The 17536-nt window shown below is 36.2% G+C and overlaps 1 protein-coding gene across 2 annotated transcripts in view; it reads left to right on the forward strand.

Moving 5' to 3' along the window:
* Positions 1-17536, forward strand: part of Abcd1 (ATP binding cassette subfamily D member 1) — a 49434-nt gene that overhangs the window by 11618 nt on the left and 20280 nt on the right. Inside the window, exon 1 of one of the 2 annotated variants that reach the window (XM_053762872.1) lies at positions 2882-3040. The exons of the other annotated variant lie outside the window; for it this stretch is intronic. The gene's annotated coding sequence lies outside the window, so the exon portion shown is untranslated. Of the gene's footprint in view, positions 1-2881; positions 3041-17536 lie in introns of those variants that run through there. 2 annotated transcript variants of the gene reach the window in all.

Genomic DNA, 17536 nt, shown 5'->3' on the forward strand with positions numbered 1-17536 from the left:
TTATACAGCGAATGTAGACAAAACATTTATCCAGAAATTAGACTTTCAGACAGCTTAACTTAGACTATATATTCTATAGTAGCTAGGTGTGCCCCGTGGCTTCGTTTTCGTGGGAATTTCGGGATAAAAAGTACCCTATGTGTTATTCCAGGTTATATTCTACACGTGTACCAAATTTCATATCAATCCGTCCAGTAGATTTTGCGTGAGAAAGTAACAAACATACACATACACACATACATCCTCACAAACTTTCGCATTTGTAATAACAGTAGCATTAGTAGGATTTCTCAAAAACACACATTTTATATAATTTTATATCATAGGTGGTATCGTGCGTCAATTTTTTTACCCAGGCGCCATTGTCATTCGGCCAGCTAAATGTGTGTTTGTATGCCGTGTGCGAACCTCGTAAAGTAAATCAGGCACAGTTGTAAATCTGTTTTGACGTCATACTAGCGTGTTTTGTTTTGCTAGTGTTATTCCTAGTCGATTTTAGATGATATAGAATGGGAGCACACTATCGCCGAACTCGGACAGATGACGACACGGATTAATGAAAATTGCGTGGTTTGTATGAGAGCTATTATTTGAAGCAATGAAAAATCAGCCATGTATGCCGGGATTATGTGATGGCTCAGTGTTACGCTGAACAAAATGCACAGCACTGGTTTTCAGTTCACCTTTTATGATACACAAACAATGCAATACATTACACATAATGCACTTGTTTGAAAGAGTTGCCGTAACAGTAAATGGGTAGCATTTAAAGTAATTTTTTGTTGGGAAAATTTCATAGTGGCAGAATAATCGCATTTATTTACAAGGAGCAAGCTACTTGCTCTTGTCTACAATCTAGAGAGACTTGTCGAACCATCTAAATGTGGAAACTATTTTAGACTCTAAACGAAATAACATAGGTAGGTATCTTTTTTGGCAAAACTACTATTTGTTTCTTTTATATGTGAACCCCGACACCACCAATTATTTTTGCTCTGACGCCAATGTATACGGTCCAAATTAATCTAGAACTTATCCTAATAAGTCGACGCGTGTGAACTCGCCATAAGGAGAATAATAATTTCGCACCTTCGAAACAACAACAATAGGCCATAGTGATGTGAATAAAAAAGTGCCAAGTCGGTAACTTATAACTGTTATTTATCGTGAACAATGTATGTATGGTCTGTCAACCAGGGTTGTCGACAACATTGCATTATGTTTGTTTGCACATCACGCAAAAACTACTACATAAATTTTTGAGCCAGTTTTCTCAATTGTGTAGCGAATGGACTTAAAATAGGTTTCGTCGCGATACGTTTCTTAGAACCCGAGATATTCACAATAATAAGTTATGAGCGAAACCGCGGGCTAAGGCACGGGCAAAAGCTAGTCATAAATATTAATAATAATCTGTTTTTTGTTTTTTTTCGCTAAGAAATAAAATAAATTGATAAAAATGTGAGGTGAGAAACGCCAGGCTGCGGGCACAAAGCACCATAACGCTTGATAAAAAAAAGGTAGATGAAAGAATGAGAAAGAAGATTAGCGTACAAGAGAGCGTCCTATGACCAGCAGCAGTCCGCGACAGTGGACCTACTGCTCCGTCCAACTAGTTGGACCATGGGTCTTTACTAGGGGCAAACAGTGGGTAGAAAAGGTCTGAAATTATTATAATAGAATACGGCGATGAGTCATCTATTGTTAGAAAAAAATAATTAGCATTTTGTTTGTCGAAAATTCAAAAGTCTTGAGAATACGAAGTTGCTCGTTCATCAGAGAATATATTAGGTTACTAATTGCGCCGGGCCCCACTCCTGCGGCAATTTACGTATAGAAAATAACTAGTGTTTTTTGAACCTAAAGCAGAAACGAAGGTTTTCGGAACGAACACGGGACGAACACATCAAGGCACACAGCACGCGTCAGCTTTTAATTAGCTGCTTAATTAATTGTTAGAAAATAACATAAAACCTTATCCTTACATATTTCATTACGAATTTATTTTTTGTTTGATTTATTTTTATAGTTAGCGATAAACTCAAAAACTACTGCACGGATTTCTATGCGGTTTTCATAGCTAGATAGTGTGATTCCTAAGGAAGGTTTAGTTGTATAATTTATTTTGTTTACCCTAGCGAAGCCGGGCTTGTAAATCCCAAGTAATATTATACATGTAAAAGTAAGTTTATTTATTTATTGCTTGTTTGTTACCTCTTCATGCGTTATCTACTCAACAAATCTTTTTAAAATGGCGCATATATATAATTAAGAGTATTGAAAAGGGCATAGGGTACCTTTTATCCCGGAAAATACGTGGGATTCGCGAAAAAATTGTATTTTATTATAGGTGGCGCTAAATGCATGTTTCATAACCTTGCAATAAAAACACTAGATGGCGCTATTTTAAATGTGCTATGGATATTTTATTCCAACTGTCCCAATCTCATTTTAACACGAAGAGAAAATTACCCCGAGGTCATTTAAGCGGGTGAAGCCGCGGTTCGAATTTTTGTATCCAGTTACTACTTTAATTTTTGTCCCAGTAGTGGACAAATGCCTCTCTCCTTCGACGATCGATCTGATTATGAAACACAAAAAAGAAAAATATGAGCACAAAATTAATTTACGTTAATGTAATCTTTATGACAATCGCATTCACCTGAAGAAATCGACATATTTTTATCATCTGACCGAAGCTCGATCGCAGCTTGTGTAATTTATGCCCCTTTGCCCGTGTCGCGATAAACAATGAAAAAACAAAAACACGATATAAACGTTATCTTTAAATCTGCCACGATTACTTACTAATCACGATAATCTTAATCGCATGTTTCTGCTGACCTTACGCGGTTGCAACCAACAGAGAGCATCGGAATAATCTGTTATTCAGTTTTTGTTCGACCGCCTTGCGCGCCGGACGTATTCGATTCTTGTCAATCGATTCCTCATTATCGTTCTCGACGAGTTGATAATCGAGACAATCGATCTGTGTTGTTTTTTGTGCTGTGAGTGTTCAGTTTTGTTTACGGATTTGTTGGTGAGTATTTTTGTTGGTTCGTTTCTATGTTAGCCGACTACGTAAGGGTTATGCGATTAACACCTGTGGTAACAGTTACATAGTACCGAAGTATGACCGCTGCAATGCTCACAGTTTTGTGTCCCATGAACTGATTCTGCGATTTGACAACTTTGAATGCATATTATTCAAAATTACTTGCAGCACGGTTGTCTCCTAAAAAACGTTTTTTACAACACCTCAAAACCTACTTGATATGAGGAAAAGTTTTACTATTTTGAATATAAACTTGAGTAAACCAAATATATGAACTTAACATTATAAAATTTACTTTGATCTGCATTAATTTTAAGAATAAATAATTTAAGTATAATTTCTAAGCACAAATTTTTTGATTTTCTTTTATATGAGAAGAATTCTTCACGTTTTTCAAGCATAAAATCATAAAATTCTTGTTCTGTTTCGTGCGTCGACTGAAGGTCTCAAGTTATCTGCTATATTGTATGTAATTTAAAAACATACTCATCTATCATCATGTGTTTAAGTACCAATATTCTATGCTCGCGTGCATAAACTATATCTTGAAGTAGGATCAGTTCTAGAAAGTTTTACCAACTGGTTAATGTTTCCGTAAGAACGGTTCTGTGATGAATATTTTAAGTGGCACAAGGAAATTCACTGGCTCAGTTCAAGTGAAACCGTATCGGCTTACTAGCTATGTTATTGGGGCTCTCTTCCGTGGGAATTTACAATATAGAATACTTTATTTCCCCAACTAGCGGCCAGTCCCGGCTTCGCTCGGATAAAATCATAATAAACTAGTATTCATCCGCGGCTGGGTCCGCGTGTATTTCTCTGCGAAAGCGCAATCGACATAATTTTCATACAAATTGTAACAATATAGGGTTATTATATAGTCCTTTGGGGATTGAGTTTTTTAAAAAAGGGCGACGCTGCGGGCTAAATCTAGTTATAAATCAATTAAATATATATTTTTAAAGACATTTTACAATTTAACTGGGATTTAGGTATTTTCGAAAACATATAGTTAGAATAATGCGTTAAATTGTCATTTCACAACTTCTCGATAGTTTACAATGTCGCTAGACAGATCATTATAATGTTTATGCAAACCCGGCTGACCTACATAAAAAATAAGGAAGTACATTTATATTTTTTTAGATTTTCGCCCATTATTACTTGGATGATAGGATATAGGAATTATGACAAAGTGTTGCCACTACCGAGGTCTTTATGAAGGATATATAGGATTGCGCGCTCGCTTCGTGCTTCACTCGACTAAAATAAAAATAATATACAAAAAATTTTCTCAGGAATAACTCTATTAAAAATCCCGCATAAAAATACGTAGATCTAACCATACATATGGACAGACAGCGGGAAGCGGGACTTTGTAATGTGTGTAGCTATAATGTTTGTTACACAAAATGGGATTTCGTTTATATATGAAATAAGGTATATACATATATGATACGTTTTATCCCGGAACTCCCCAGAGCAAAATAGGTAGTTACAACATATATAATTAATTAGTAGCGTTTCAAGTGAATTTAATTATACTTCAAATTATATAGAGGTCGGTGCCGGTAAATGAATATGAATTGTGTTAGTTTTTTTTTAACAATCTAATATGACACGTTGTGATCATTGTCACGCTTTCAATCTAATATTCGTAAAATTGCCAATTCATGCTTCAAATTTACAAGTACTGTATGTTTGTAGGAGAGCGGAAAAACACAGTTCTTTTTCCATTTAAAAGTCTATAGATGAACGCACAAAATTTTGGTTTGTTGCCCGTGAAATAAGTTAAGAAATTAGAATAAATATTTATGATATAACTAGAAACAATACACATATTTGTGAGAGATGTTTGAAAGAAAACTAATTTCTCCTTGCAAAATACATGTTAATTTCAAGTGAACCTGAATTTTTGTCCATTGTTTATTGACGCTGTGGATTTTGACTCCCGGAAAAAAAGCTTCACGTTTCACTCCTGTATTTTGAGTTTTTATTTCATAATAAGTGGAACCAGTTTAAGCTTGTTATTATTTGCAGCGATCTAACCCATTGATTCACCCATACTCATATACTTAATGCGATAGTCAATGTCAAGCTTTCACGCCGATTTTGATGAAATTTGTTGCAAATATAGTTAGTGAACTTAGGTCAAATATGCTACTGTGGGCGGAGCTGCGGATAACAGCTACTTTTTTAATAGTATGTGCGAATTAAAACTGTGTTTACGGAACCCTTTATTTGTTGCCCGATTTAGTGTGTGATATCGCGATCCATGATTATAATTTCTAACCTGCTATTGTATTGTAATCAATTTATTCTAATCAAGACACAAGACATTACCTTATCAATTAACTTATCATGCTGTAAACAAATGAGCTGCGCCAAACAATTTTCTCTTTAATGAGATCAAAGGTTAAATAATTTGAGGTGTTTTGAATATTGTGCATATTCATGTAGTGTAAATCAACGCCTATTTCTGACAGTCATTTAATTACCAAAATTACCTACTGTGGCGTGTGGTTCTGCCCTAAAATAGGACCACTCCATATCTGACTAAGGGACACACAGCCTAGGCAGCGGATAAGGTAACAAGATCAATACCAAGGAGACTTGACGGCAGGCTTCCGCAAGGCGGTCAAGAATTCAGGACAAACCAGAGTGCTGGCTTGCTGGAACGATGATACTCGTATACGCGCCAGTGGTCTGGCTGCGATTCTGAAGTCCGTGCGAAATGGAGAAGAAGAATTAGGAGTGCGGACCCTGGTTATTATCGCGGGTCGAAATGCGTTTAGTTGTGATAGACAGATATGGATAGTGGTATGGCCGGTAATATGGTTGGTCGGTAGGGTGTTTTTACAGTTTAATATTTTATAGGTACTAACCTTTCTTTCGACATACAGATTCGTACAGACTGACATATTTCTTCAGGCGGTTAGTAAAAGAACACATTGTGTTTCGCGCAATAAAGTTTAAATAAATAAAATTTAATTGCAACTTGTATTTCCGTCGTATGTAAATTTAGGTCTATCGGAGCGTGTCAATATCAAAAGTGGGCCTGTCTAGCCGTCTGTCTGTTATTGGTATTTTTTCCGATGCAATACCATAAACTTTCTATGTCGGCCGGCGCCCGCAGAGAAAGTTGTATACTCATTTTTTGACAGTTGGTACACTTGCTTTCTTTCGATCGGCACAGATTTTCTGCTTCTGGTTTTTATATGACCGCCGAAAAAGGTGGGTTGTGTTTTCAGGGTTCGTGTTTGCTTGAGAGACGCGAGAAGTGTTCCTGGCATGTTATTATTGTTCATTTTTACGTGAAATAAAATTATATCCTTCCTACTAATATTATAAATGCGAAAGTTTGTGAGATGTATGTTTGTTACTCTTTCACGCATAATCTATTGGACAGATTGTTATGAAATTTGGTACACGGGTAGAATGTAACCTGGAATAACACATAGGGTACTTCTTATACCGAAATTCCCACGGCAGCGAAGCCCCGGGGCGCAGATAATATAATATAAAATTTGACTTGAAAATGTGCATGTGAAGGCCAAATTTCTGAAAAATAAAAATATTTGGTTTGAAACTTTAATAACTCTACACACACACATACACTATAATTATTACTACACTATAATTTTAACTTGAAACATGTTCAGTGAGTCTACTAGCAACAAAATGAAATAAATAAACATGCATGTCGAAATCAAAATTGCAGTTTTGCAACCGCAGCTAGTTAGGCAACTTGACATTGTCCTTGGAAAGGTTAACCTTATTTGATGTTTATATTTACAGGCTTTTATTTCGTACACTTCTTTACAATAGACTCAACAAGAACACGTTACGCATAAATTAAAGTTAACAATGATCAATCTCGCTGAGCTTTCTCCCGGTTTCTTCCTCGGCTGTTGAGCGTCGGAGCCAGGATCCGCTTTCCTATCTTTCCGTCTTCACTTCGCACGGTCTTCGACAATCCCTGGTAGGTTTCTACTCATGTACATTGAGTGTGACCAAGAAAATCATTCAAAACGCCCTTTTGAATTATGTCATACGAAGAAACAGAGGAATTAATAACAGTTTTATCTTAAGTTTAATCTTACATTAATTTATATTCATTTATTTGTTTTAAATGTAATTATTATTTCTTTTCCTATAATGTATGTAATTGATTGTTAATTTGTGATTATTGTGGAGTTTCATTTTCGAAACACGGCAATAAAGATCTAAGTGTCAGCCGCCGTAAGGTCCCTTTTGATTCGGAAGGCCACATCATATTCTAAATTAAATAATATTTACCAAAGCTATAAACTACTTAAACTGCTAGCTACTTTCCTCTCGTCAGACTGTGGTAAAGTTTGTTGCGCCTTCGACTTCACCCGCGCTTTGTAAGTATATTTGGACGTCAATAAGTGATGTTGTACTCGTATCATCCTAAGTTGAATAAACAATTTTGAATTTTAATTTGTAACAAAATCTACATAGAAGTAGCGATAAAACTGTATATTATTAAGATAATATATTTACGAAATTCGACCTTGAATCTACCTTGAAACCTGGGTTTTCGTAATCAAGCGGTTTCGTAACGACAGACTAAACAACAGAATAAGTTATTAAAAATTAACTACATTCAGTAATAAATAATTGTTGCTTAAACGTAATTGACTAGTTGAGTCGCGCGACTACGCTTTCCTTCCTCATGATGGCTATTTATTCTCTCGGGTGAAAACATAATAAATTATACATTTAGACCTTCCTCAGGAATCGCACTATCTATTGGTGAAAACCGGATGAAAATCTGTGCCAGCAGTTTTTGAGTTTATCGCGAACAGACAGGCAGACGCGGCAGAGGACTTTTTCTATTATGTGTAAGTTACACAACAACACATACAACTAACATATCTTAATTTCAGATGTACATACAACACCCTAATTCTAATTCTAACACGTTACGCATCAATTAAAGTTAACAAAGATCAATATCGCTGAGCTTTCTCCCTGTTTCTTCCTCAGTTGTTGAGCGTCGGAGCCAGGATCCGCTTTCCTACTTTTCCGTCTTCACTTCGCACGGTCTTTGGCAATCCCTAGTTGTCAAACCATAAGCAAAGATCAATAAACAATTATAAAAATGTTTACACAAAACAGCTATCTAAGAAAAAAATCATAGAACACGTCTTTATCCTTTACAGGGTAGACAGAGCCAAATGTAGCGAAATTTGAACACCATGTTAGTTAAATGGCGGATATATTGATGGAATTGAGATTAAAATACTTATATAACGATCTAAATTATCGCCCGTGAGAAGAATCTCCAGTTTATATCTCTTTTCCGACTTCACCGACTTTAAAATATGTTGCTGTCTGCGGTTGCAATGTTCTGATGCCACAGATGTGGTCAGAGGACTCGTGACCTCAGGAATGAATGAGTACAATTGTGGCTTTTGCATACCTCAAATTACACCCACCAGCCGTTATTGTTATTTAAATGATCACAAATATTTGTCTGCGGTTCTGCGCGTTTTGTGCCCGTTTCTGTGTTTGTGTCCATCGCGCAAGTGTCTTTGCGGGCAAATGATTTCGCGCAAGTGTCCTGATACGGTATAAGTGTACAAAATTTCAACATAATCGGTTCAGTGGTTTCGGAGCAGACTAGCTGTGTGAAGGTCGGACAGACAGGCGTCGTGATTTTGTAAGAGTAAAATTTTTGCCTTTTGACGTTCGGAAACCTAAAAAAACAACCTGTATATTGTCCTGAATCAGACAATTGAAATTATATTTAAAACTAGCTTTTGCCCCCGACTTCGTCCGCGTGAGTTATTCTGCGAAAGCGGAACACAAACTTTCGCCCCCCATTATAGTCAACTGAGGGTTGACTTTTGAAAAAAAACGGGCCCTATATTTGAACAGGACCCTTAACTATATACTTGCCAAATTTCATCAAAATCGGTCCAGAGGTTTAGCCGTTAAAGCGGAACAGACAAACAGACTTTCGCATTTATAATATTAGTATGGATTCAATCAAACAAATTTTTACATCCTTACACATTAATAGGTAGGTACAATTAAGTCCCCATCCTATCGCGTCTGTCTGTATGAGCGCGATAAACTCTTAAATCTAGCGGACGGATTTTTGTAAGATTTAGACCAATAGATAAATGTAATTCCTGAGGTGTATATATAAAGTATTATGGTTTTAACCGAGCGCAGCCGGGTCCGGGCGCTAGTCGCTTTATAAATAGCGTCATAATACACCTCATTGTGAAATGGTTATTATTTTTTTTATACTTTCTCCATCGCGAACGTGACCCAGTTTACAGGTATTGCCAAGAAAGTTGTGAGCGGTGTTCGCGTTTGTTTAACAACTTTTAAATCCAATAAAGTTCCATTCCAATAGTTTGTATAGCTTTTGGAGTATTCTATACTGTTATTATAAAGAGGTAAGCGTTTGTTTGTGTATGTTTGAGGCGGGTAATCTCCGAAACTACCGAATCGATTTCAAAAATTCTTTCGCTATATATATATATATATATATATATATAACGAAGGGATCTCATAGGGGTTCTGTTTTTACCATTCGACGCATGGAACTCTAAAAAGTGACTTTCCTATGTCATTGCCATTTCCTAACACACACGTGTGTGTTCACCTGTTCACACGTGTTGTATCGAATTATTAATGGCGACAATGTTTATCTATTACTTTATATTGAGTTATACTAATTCTTTATATATATATACTAGCGACCCGTCGTATAATAAATTATATACCTACCTATACCTTCACAGGACCACTCTCTGTATTGGAGTGGACGCCAGTTTTTGACAACGAAGTATGTTGGATACAATGGCGGCTCCAATCGGGAAATATTTTGCCAATCTTCGGCGGTTTCGACGTACATTGCTGGTTTTTCTTCGCGTTAAAAGCTCATATGTATACTACAAATTATTGGCGCAATGTTTTGGCGTAGAGGAGCCAGAAGATAAATACAAAGTCGTAGTTATAAGGTTTAATAGTTAGATGTGTTTGATACTAACGACAACAGCCAGATAACCTCTAGAATACAAACATAAGAGGTCGGTTTGACACAAATAGCGAATAGGCGACAATAATACATATCACAGAGGCCAGATATTATCTATTCATGTGTAACACTTGTAGTGTTAGGACAAATCACACAGATACAGTTAGTCCCAAAGTAAGTTCGAGACTTGTGTGTTATGGGATACTAACTCAACGATACTATATTTTATAACAAATACATATATAGATAAACATCCAAGACGCGGGCCAATCAGAAAAAGATCATTTTCCATCATGACCCGACCGGGGATCGAACCCGGGACCTCTCGGTTCAGGGGCACTCACTTTACCACTGCGCCACCGAGGTCGTCAGTGAGTGTTCTATTTATTCTATCATTAATTATAAATCTGCACCGTCTTCTCACGAGGTCATTTATTTATGTACTAGCCGCCCGTCCCGACTTCGCTCGGGTAAAAACATAATAAATACACCTAAACCTTCCTCAGCGATCAGACTATCTATTGGTGAAAATCACATGAAAATCCGTGCAGTAGTTTTTGAATTTATCGCGAACAACCAAACAGACGCGGCTGAGTACATTGTTTTATAATATGTAAGGATAAGGATAAACCTTAGGGCTTACCTTGCTGGCTGCCGACGGAAAATAGGCCGACCCAGAACAAAACAGACGGACGATAAAGATGCGATTGATAAAAACGGAAAAAGTTACGCAATGGATAGAGATGGATGGCAAAGTAGAGGGGAGGCCTTTGCCCAGCAGTGGGACACCACATGCTATTAAAAAAAAAACCTTTGGGAATAAATTGTCAAAATAACAAACAGTTGACATAATCCGTTGAGTGGTTTAAAAGAGAGCTTAGAAACAGACAGAGGCGATGGACGCTTTTGTTTTAAACTATGTAGTGTAGGTTTAAAAAAGCGAGACTAGGACCCAAGCTACCGGTGGTCGGCTCTCCAGCGCAAGAGGAATCTCTTCTCAATACTACGGGCCATGTTTATTAGTGACGCCTTCTAGATCTGGCTCTTGATCCAACTGTCAAGCGAGCACTTCTCGAGATGACATAGTATTAAACAAAGTCGCTTCCCGTTGTCTGTATGTATTCATAGATCTTTTAAAGTACCCAACGGATTTTGATACGGTTTTTCTTAATAAGTGTATTATTTATTATGGTTTTACTCGAGCGAAGCCAAGACGGGATTCAAAATCCTGTAGACAGTTTTTAATATACAATACTTGTAGACGTCAAAAATTTACTTAAAATGAAGTCTACTGCCGACATCCAAAGCGCAGGTAAAGAAGGCAGCACAACAAACTTCTGCAGCCTTTTCTTCAAAGACGTTAATTGACAAATGTGTCTTATAGTAAGTTAAGTATAAGTAAATACGTTTGTACTCAACACTATCAACATTAATCGTTAAAGCAACATGCCACATGGCTGTAACCTCGTTTACAGTAAAATCTGTCTGAGTAGTTCCCGTAGTAAAAGTTGTACAAACCGACAGACACAATGACATCCTTAATCATAACGTATTAGATCGGTTCCCTTTCCTTGTATACTGCATACTAACCTTCAAACCTTTTAAGTAGGAAGCGAAGGCAGCTAGTTCCGATTACTCAAAATTTGGCACTTACACCTTATTTCTAGATTACGCCTTTATTCCTAGTAGTTTTCTAGATTTTATTTCCTGGCTGGTGACGCCTATTGTCTCCTAATCGCCTTGTACGTCATCCATGGGAGGACATAGACTGGTCCTATCCTAGGGCAGAACCACGCGTTGATTACTACATTCGTATTCAATAACACGCCTTCATATCTTTTCGTCTTCCGATGTACCCCGATAGTCTAGTGGTTAAATGCCGGTAGCGGGTTCTTACCCCGTGACGTCGCAGTTTCTAGTGCCATGGTCATTAGAGCGGCGGGGTCTACGAACTGTTACTGGTACGTTGCTTAACTGGTCTGCTTATTTTGATTTTTTTATTTTTGTATGTCTGTCCATTTTCAATTTAAAATATTAAAGCTAAAATTGTGTACAGTAATGTTCGCGAATCAAGGCAGAAATGGGTTTACGCCATCAAGATATTATGTACTAATGTATTAGTATTAGTGTTATGTATTACACTAGTATTATAATTCGAGTGTTCTTCTTTGCGTGTCGATGGCAAATCTGCAACGCTCAACTGGGTGCTAAATATATTCTTGCCAGAACCGAGCCACTTCGATAGTTACGCCCAGTATTTTCAGAATATCTTCCCAAAAAACTAAAAGACCATATCTATATCTTCCCAAAAAAAACTATCAGATTCCCAAAAGAGAATAAACTTGCCAAGTTGAGAATATACTAAGTATTGGGCGTAAAACCATTGGTTTATTTATCATTTATCTCATTGCAAAAGTGTGTATAATTACATGAATACAGTGACATTTTTTGTTAATGAAATATGAAATAGTTTTCTATTGTCTTGTCCATTTCATTTACTATACCAACAACTAGATAGAGACCTAGTTGATTGTAAACACAAGGAAACTCTCCTGTTTCCTTCGATTTTCCTTGTTCAGAATTAAGAGGACATTAAAATTGTCGCTCTAATCTACAATCCGATTTACCTACAAATGAGATACGAATGGGATTCTTGACACAATTAATTGTATAAAATGACTGTGAAAGATCTTATTATACTTGATGCGTGACGATTATTGTTGCGTGCATTCATGTAATAGATATTTTGAAATATATATCTATAAATACATTGCTTGTTAAGCAATCCGCATGATGTCTTCTCTGAACCGTTCTATGACCTTAACCCCTTCGCATCTAGGCGTAATTAAAAAACAATTAGTCACGTGCTTATCGTACAGTCTACAACATATCAAGTTGTACTAGTTAATTATGCTCTCCTTCGTGATCGTTCCTTCACTGCTTAGGATCGTGACGTCGCCACTGTTTTCGCGCAGATGAAGTTCTGATAAAGTGCTAACAGATATTCAGCTCTCTCCGGAACGATCGGTCTACTTACCCGTTTTGTCTATTTTTTGAATATATTTTTCTATTTTGCCAAATTGTCATTTTTTTCCCCCAATCCATCTGCATTTATTTCAGTAACGATCGGTCTGCTTTCCTTAACAGTCTCCTTGTTTCAGTGGTCTATCTGGTCTGACCAGCGAGTGAGATTTCGTCCCTCTCGAAGTCTTTTACCCTTGTAACGTCATTGCATGGCGTACATTGTCTACCAAAACATGCAAGCGATGCTATTTAGTACAGACTGACTACTTGCCGGTCAGTAGTCCTTGCACCGCCATACAATTAACTTGTGTCTGTATTTATTCGAAACAGTGATATAAACTGTATATTTAACTAGTGACTTTAACCCAACACAAAACATCAAGGTGCAATGCTACTCCACATCCTCTATTTTTCCTGTTACCATCAGTCCTTTAAGGTATATTATGTGGTAATAAGTGTTCATTTGCAATGTCTCTGGTTATGTTAACGTGCTGTCCACTGTACACACTTATGTCATGTCGGTTAATCACTTCTAAATAACTATTACTGTGTTAATCTCATATATCATTATTACTAGATCTTTCATGCATTATTTATTGTTAATGGACATGTTAATAAATCTTATTGATGGTGATTACTCCATCTTGGCCGCCATTTTTTATTGATTTATATTTATCTTTTTTAAAATATATTGCTTCTTTTGTTTTGCTATTTAGTTCACCAGTCCTTGCAAAAATTACGTGTTGGATATTTTATGTTGTAAGTGAATTAAGATTTTTGGTAGACGGTATGTTAATCGCATGACAAATTTATTGCACGTTTCATTATAGTCCTTTGAAGCTGGCGAATTTGTGGCTGAATGCTGTAGAAAATTACACATTCCCATCGAGATTTACTCTACCTATAGTCATTTAACATCGCGTAACCTTCGTGGCATATTAAATTGTTAACTCTCTACAAATTCTTGTATTTCTATCAAGTAAAAGTAATTGGAAGCTTTCACTCGGTAATATGAGCTAGGTATTAAAGATTTCTAGAATAACGAAGACGCCTATAGCGGTTCAAGTTTAGCGTTACGACTTTGCTGCCAGTAAAAATATATTGCTTGGATATTCTGTAGTTACTATAGTTTTGAGGCATCTACTTCCTAGAATAGGACAACTGTGTAACTTCCTACGTAGGTCACTAAGCCTTAACAGGTGATAGGCAATAACAGCTCTCTCAAAGAAGGTTGACGGTAGGCGGGTATCTTAAAATCAAAACCGAAAAATTTATTTTATTTAGGTTATATGTAGTTTGATTTATTTTTAAAGCAGACCGCGAGCTTGAATAATAATAATATAATAAATATTTAAGGACAAATCATACAGATTGAGCTAGCTCCAAAGGCGAAATGGCCAAGAATATCATTGGGACCGCACGAGCATGAAAGAGCGAGTGCTTCTCTGCATGAACGAACCTTTGATTTCCAACATTTGAGAATATGCTATCATTATTTCTGAATATTATTTCTGGCTAGTGTTTATTTAAAGATTTGTAAATCCGTACATCTTGAATATTCTATTCACCTTCCAGGACAAGTAATTACTCATTACCAACTGTCAAAGGAAGTCTGCCGACGAACGACCTTCGGCCAAAAAGAGCGAGAGGCAGCGCTGTTTGTTTATCTATACGTTTTCCTCCAAACTTCCACGATTAGATTTAGAGCGTCTATTTCCTTTTATTCCTCAGTAAAAACGATTTTATTAACATTTATTCAACCAATTCATAATTACATAGTTGCAGAATTTGAAATAACTTTACCAGTTTGCCAATTTATAACATTCGCTTATAGTTTCGTAACTGAATATCGTTTCGGTTTAATACCTTTTGGGTACAGCCAGCTGCACGTCAAGTTATACAGAGGCTATGCGGCGGTAATAGCAGCGAATTTCCAACAAATTTGGGCAGATTAATTATACTGTTACCCGTACTATTAATAGCGTCGTAAAGGCTTCAGATATATCCAAGGCTCGTGAATGGCAAGATCCTTATTCTTGCGCAAGTTACATGCGCGAAATGTCATAGAATATTTGCATTACACTTGGCTCTATATAATTGCTTCGGCATGCACTTTGATTGCCCCTTATTACGGTACAGACAAAGCTAATTGTCTATTCTTTCGATTCAACAAAGGCTTAGGACAGTCTGCATCACGCTTAACAAGCTTATGGGCCATCACAGGCCATGACTTCCTTTTTTGTCGACGCCTCTGAGCGGTTCCGAATGCAAAGTTGATGGAATCTGCTCGTCCGTCTGACTCATTTGAGGGTCAGGGTCATTATTAGTGTCAAACACGTGCGGTGTGCCTCAGGGATTTATTTTTGGATCTCCTCACATATGTTTACTTAAGTTTATTGATTTTGTTGTCCACGGAATAAATATTACGTGGGTTTAAATTATTATACTAGGCAACTTAATACTATTTATTCAATCGAATACAATGTTGCTATATTCACACGCATTTTTATGATTAATTATTTTGGGTTAGCAGCTTTACGACTTTATCTGAATAAGACTAGTAAACAAAGAGATCTCAATTTAACTATAATTGCGAATTGACTAAATCGAAATTGGACGAGATCTGAGTTGCTCTAATGTAATGCTATAATTAAAATGTTATATTTTTATAGTTTCACAAAAGTACTCAAAAACTGCTGCACTAATTTCGTAATATTTGATTGCGTTTTCACCTCGCTCCCAATGGCTTGTATAGGTATGTTTCTTTAAGCTTATTTTGTGTCCCACTGATAGGCAAAATATATAAAATAGTTTCAACATTATAGTTTCTAAGACTGTGCAAAGTTCTCCGGGTCAGCTGGTAGCAAATCATTGCCATCATTCAGATGTATTACATTATAATATATTTCTATTTATGTATTTTTTTCTATAGAATGTTCTCGAGAATTCACTGCCATTGACATATTGTTTACTCGATGAATATTTAATTTTGAATGAAGTAGTCACGTAGTCACGCAATTAATACATTTTGTCCACTTGACAACTGATTAAATTTATTTACATGATATTTTGTGATAAATTATTCAAAACTGATGTAGTAGAATATTCTTGGTTTAAGGATTGAACACCTTTGATTGATTTGGTAAATACAATTTGAATGTAAGTATGATATTTTTTATTAGTTGTCATACGGATATTCACGATTTTATTTCGATAGAAGTAAATCGGATTAAGGTTGATTTTCTCAACGGAGACATTTATTATTTGCAATAAGTCAAGTAAATTCTTATGTTGACGATGATGAAGTATATAATAGATCTTTTAGGCGGATTTAGTTAAACGTTACATATTGTAACGTGCGTTTATTATATTTATCATTTTTATGTAATTCTCTAATTTTCCCGGTTCCTTTTTCAGCCGTTAACTAGTCAGAGCCAACTTTTTCTTCTCCAAATTGCAGTCCTTGCCTTCCTCAGTTGTCTACCATTGGCAAGCATATCCTTGACTACATCCAGCACTTTTTGGACTCCCCTTTTGAGGAATTGTTTAAAACGGCATAGCCAGGCATTTGTTCCTTACGTAATTTGTCGGTGTACGCTAGACCGAACCGAAAGCTCACTTCCTTGAAACACGTAGAAAACAATAATTTTCATGTTTTTGTAATATAATTATATGAATAAATTACACAATTTTTTTTAGCCCCAAAGTAAGTAAGACCGGTGCTAACTCAATGATACTACATTTTATAACTTACTAGTGGCCCGACCCGGCTTCGCTCGGGTAAAATATAATAAATAATACACATATATTGGTGAAATATGCATGAAAATCCGTGCAGTAGTTTTTGACTTTATAGCGAACAGACTGAGGACTTTGTGTTATTATATGTAAGGATACATATATAGATATATACATCCAATTATAAAGATAAATAGATAAATAAAAACAGCTGATGTTCACTAACAAGCGTGTCGTTTGCCTACTATTCTATTCTATAAATATAAAACACGTTTACCTCGCGTTTTTTCGAATTATAATTATGAATTTATCACAGTCATCGAAAACAGTAGCGATTGAGTTAACAAAAAACAATAAAGCGTTTGTCAAGAAAGTAAAGAAAATGGATTTTTTGCTATTGCAATACCAAATAGACTGCTTAAGATCGATTCGGTCGAAAAACACGGAGTGTTGCCAGCGAACAGGAGAGCGTCCTTACTTATTTTCTGCACTTTCTTGACGTATTGTGAGTTTTTATTGCTTTGTATACCAATTTGACGCATCTATAGTAATTTATAGACCGCCATTCGTTTTCGGTGTAGGAAAATAACGCGATTAAACCGGTATACTCTTAATTCGCTAGAGTTTCATATTTGATTGAGCACAACACCTTTGCTAAGTGTACTGCCACTAGATGGCGGTATTCATAAAAGTCATAT

The sequence above is a fragment of the Plodia interpunctella genome, chromosome 23 (assembly GCF_027563975.2).
Source record: "Plodia interpunctella isolate USDA-ARS_2022_Savannah chromosome 23, ilPloInte3.2, whole genome shotgun sequence".
NCBI classification, from domain to species: Eukaryota; Metazoa; Arthropoda; class Insecta; order Lepidoptera; family Pyralidae; genus Plodia; species Plodia interpunctella.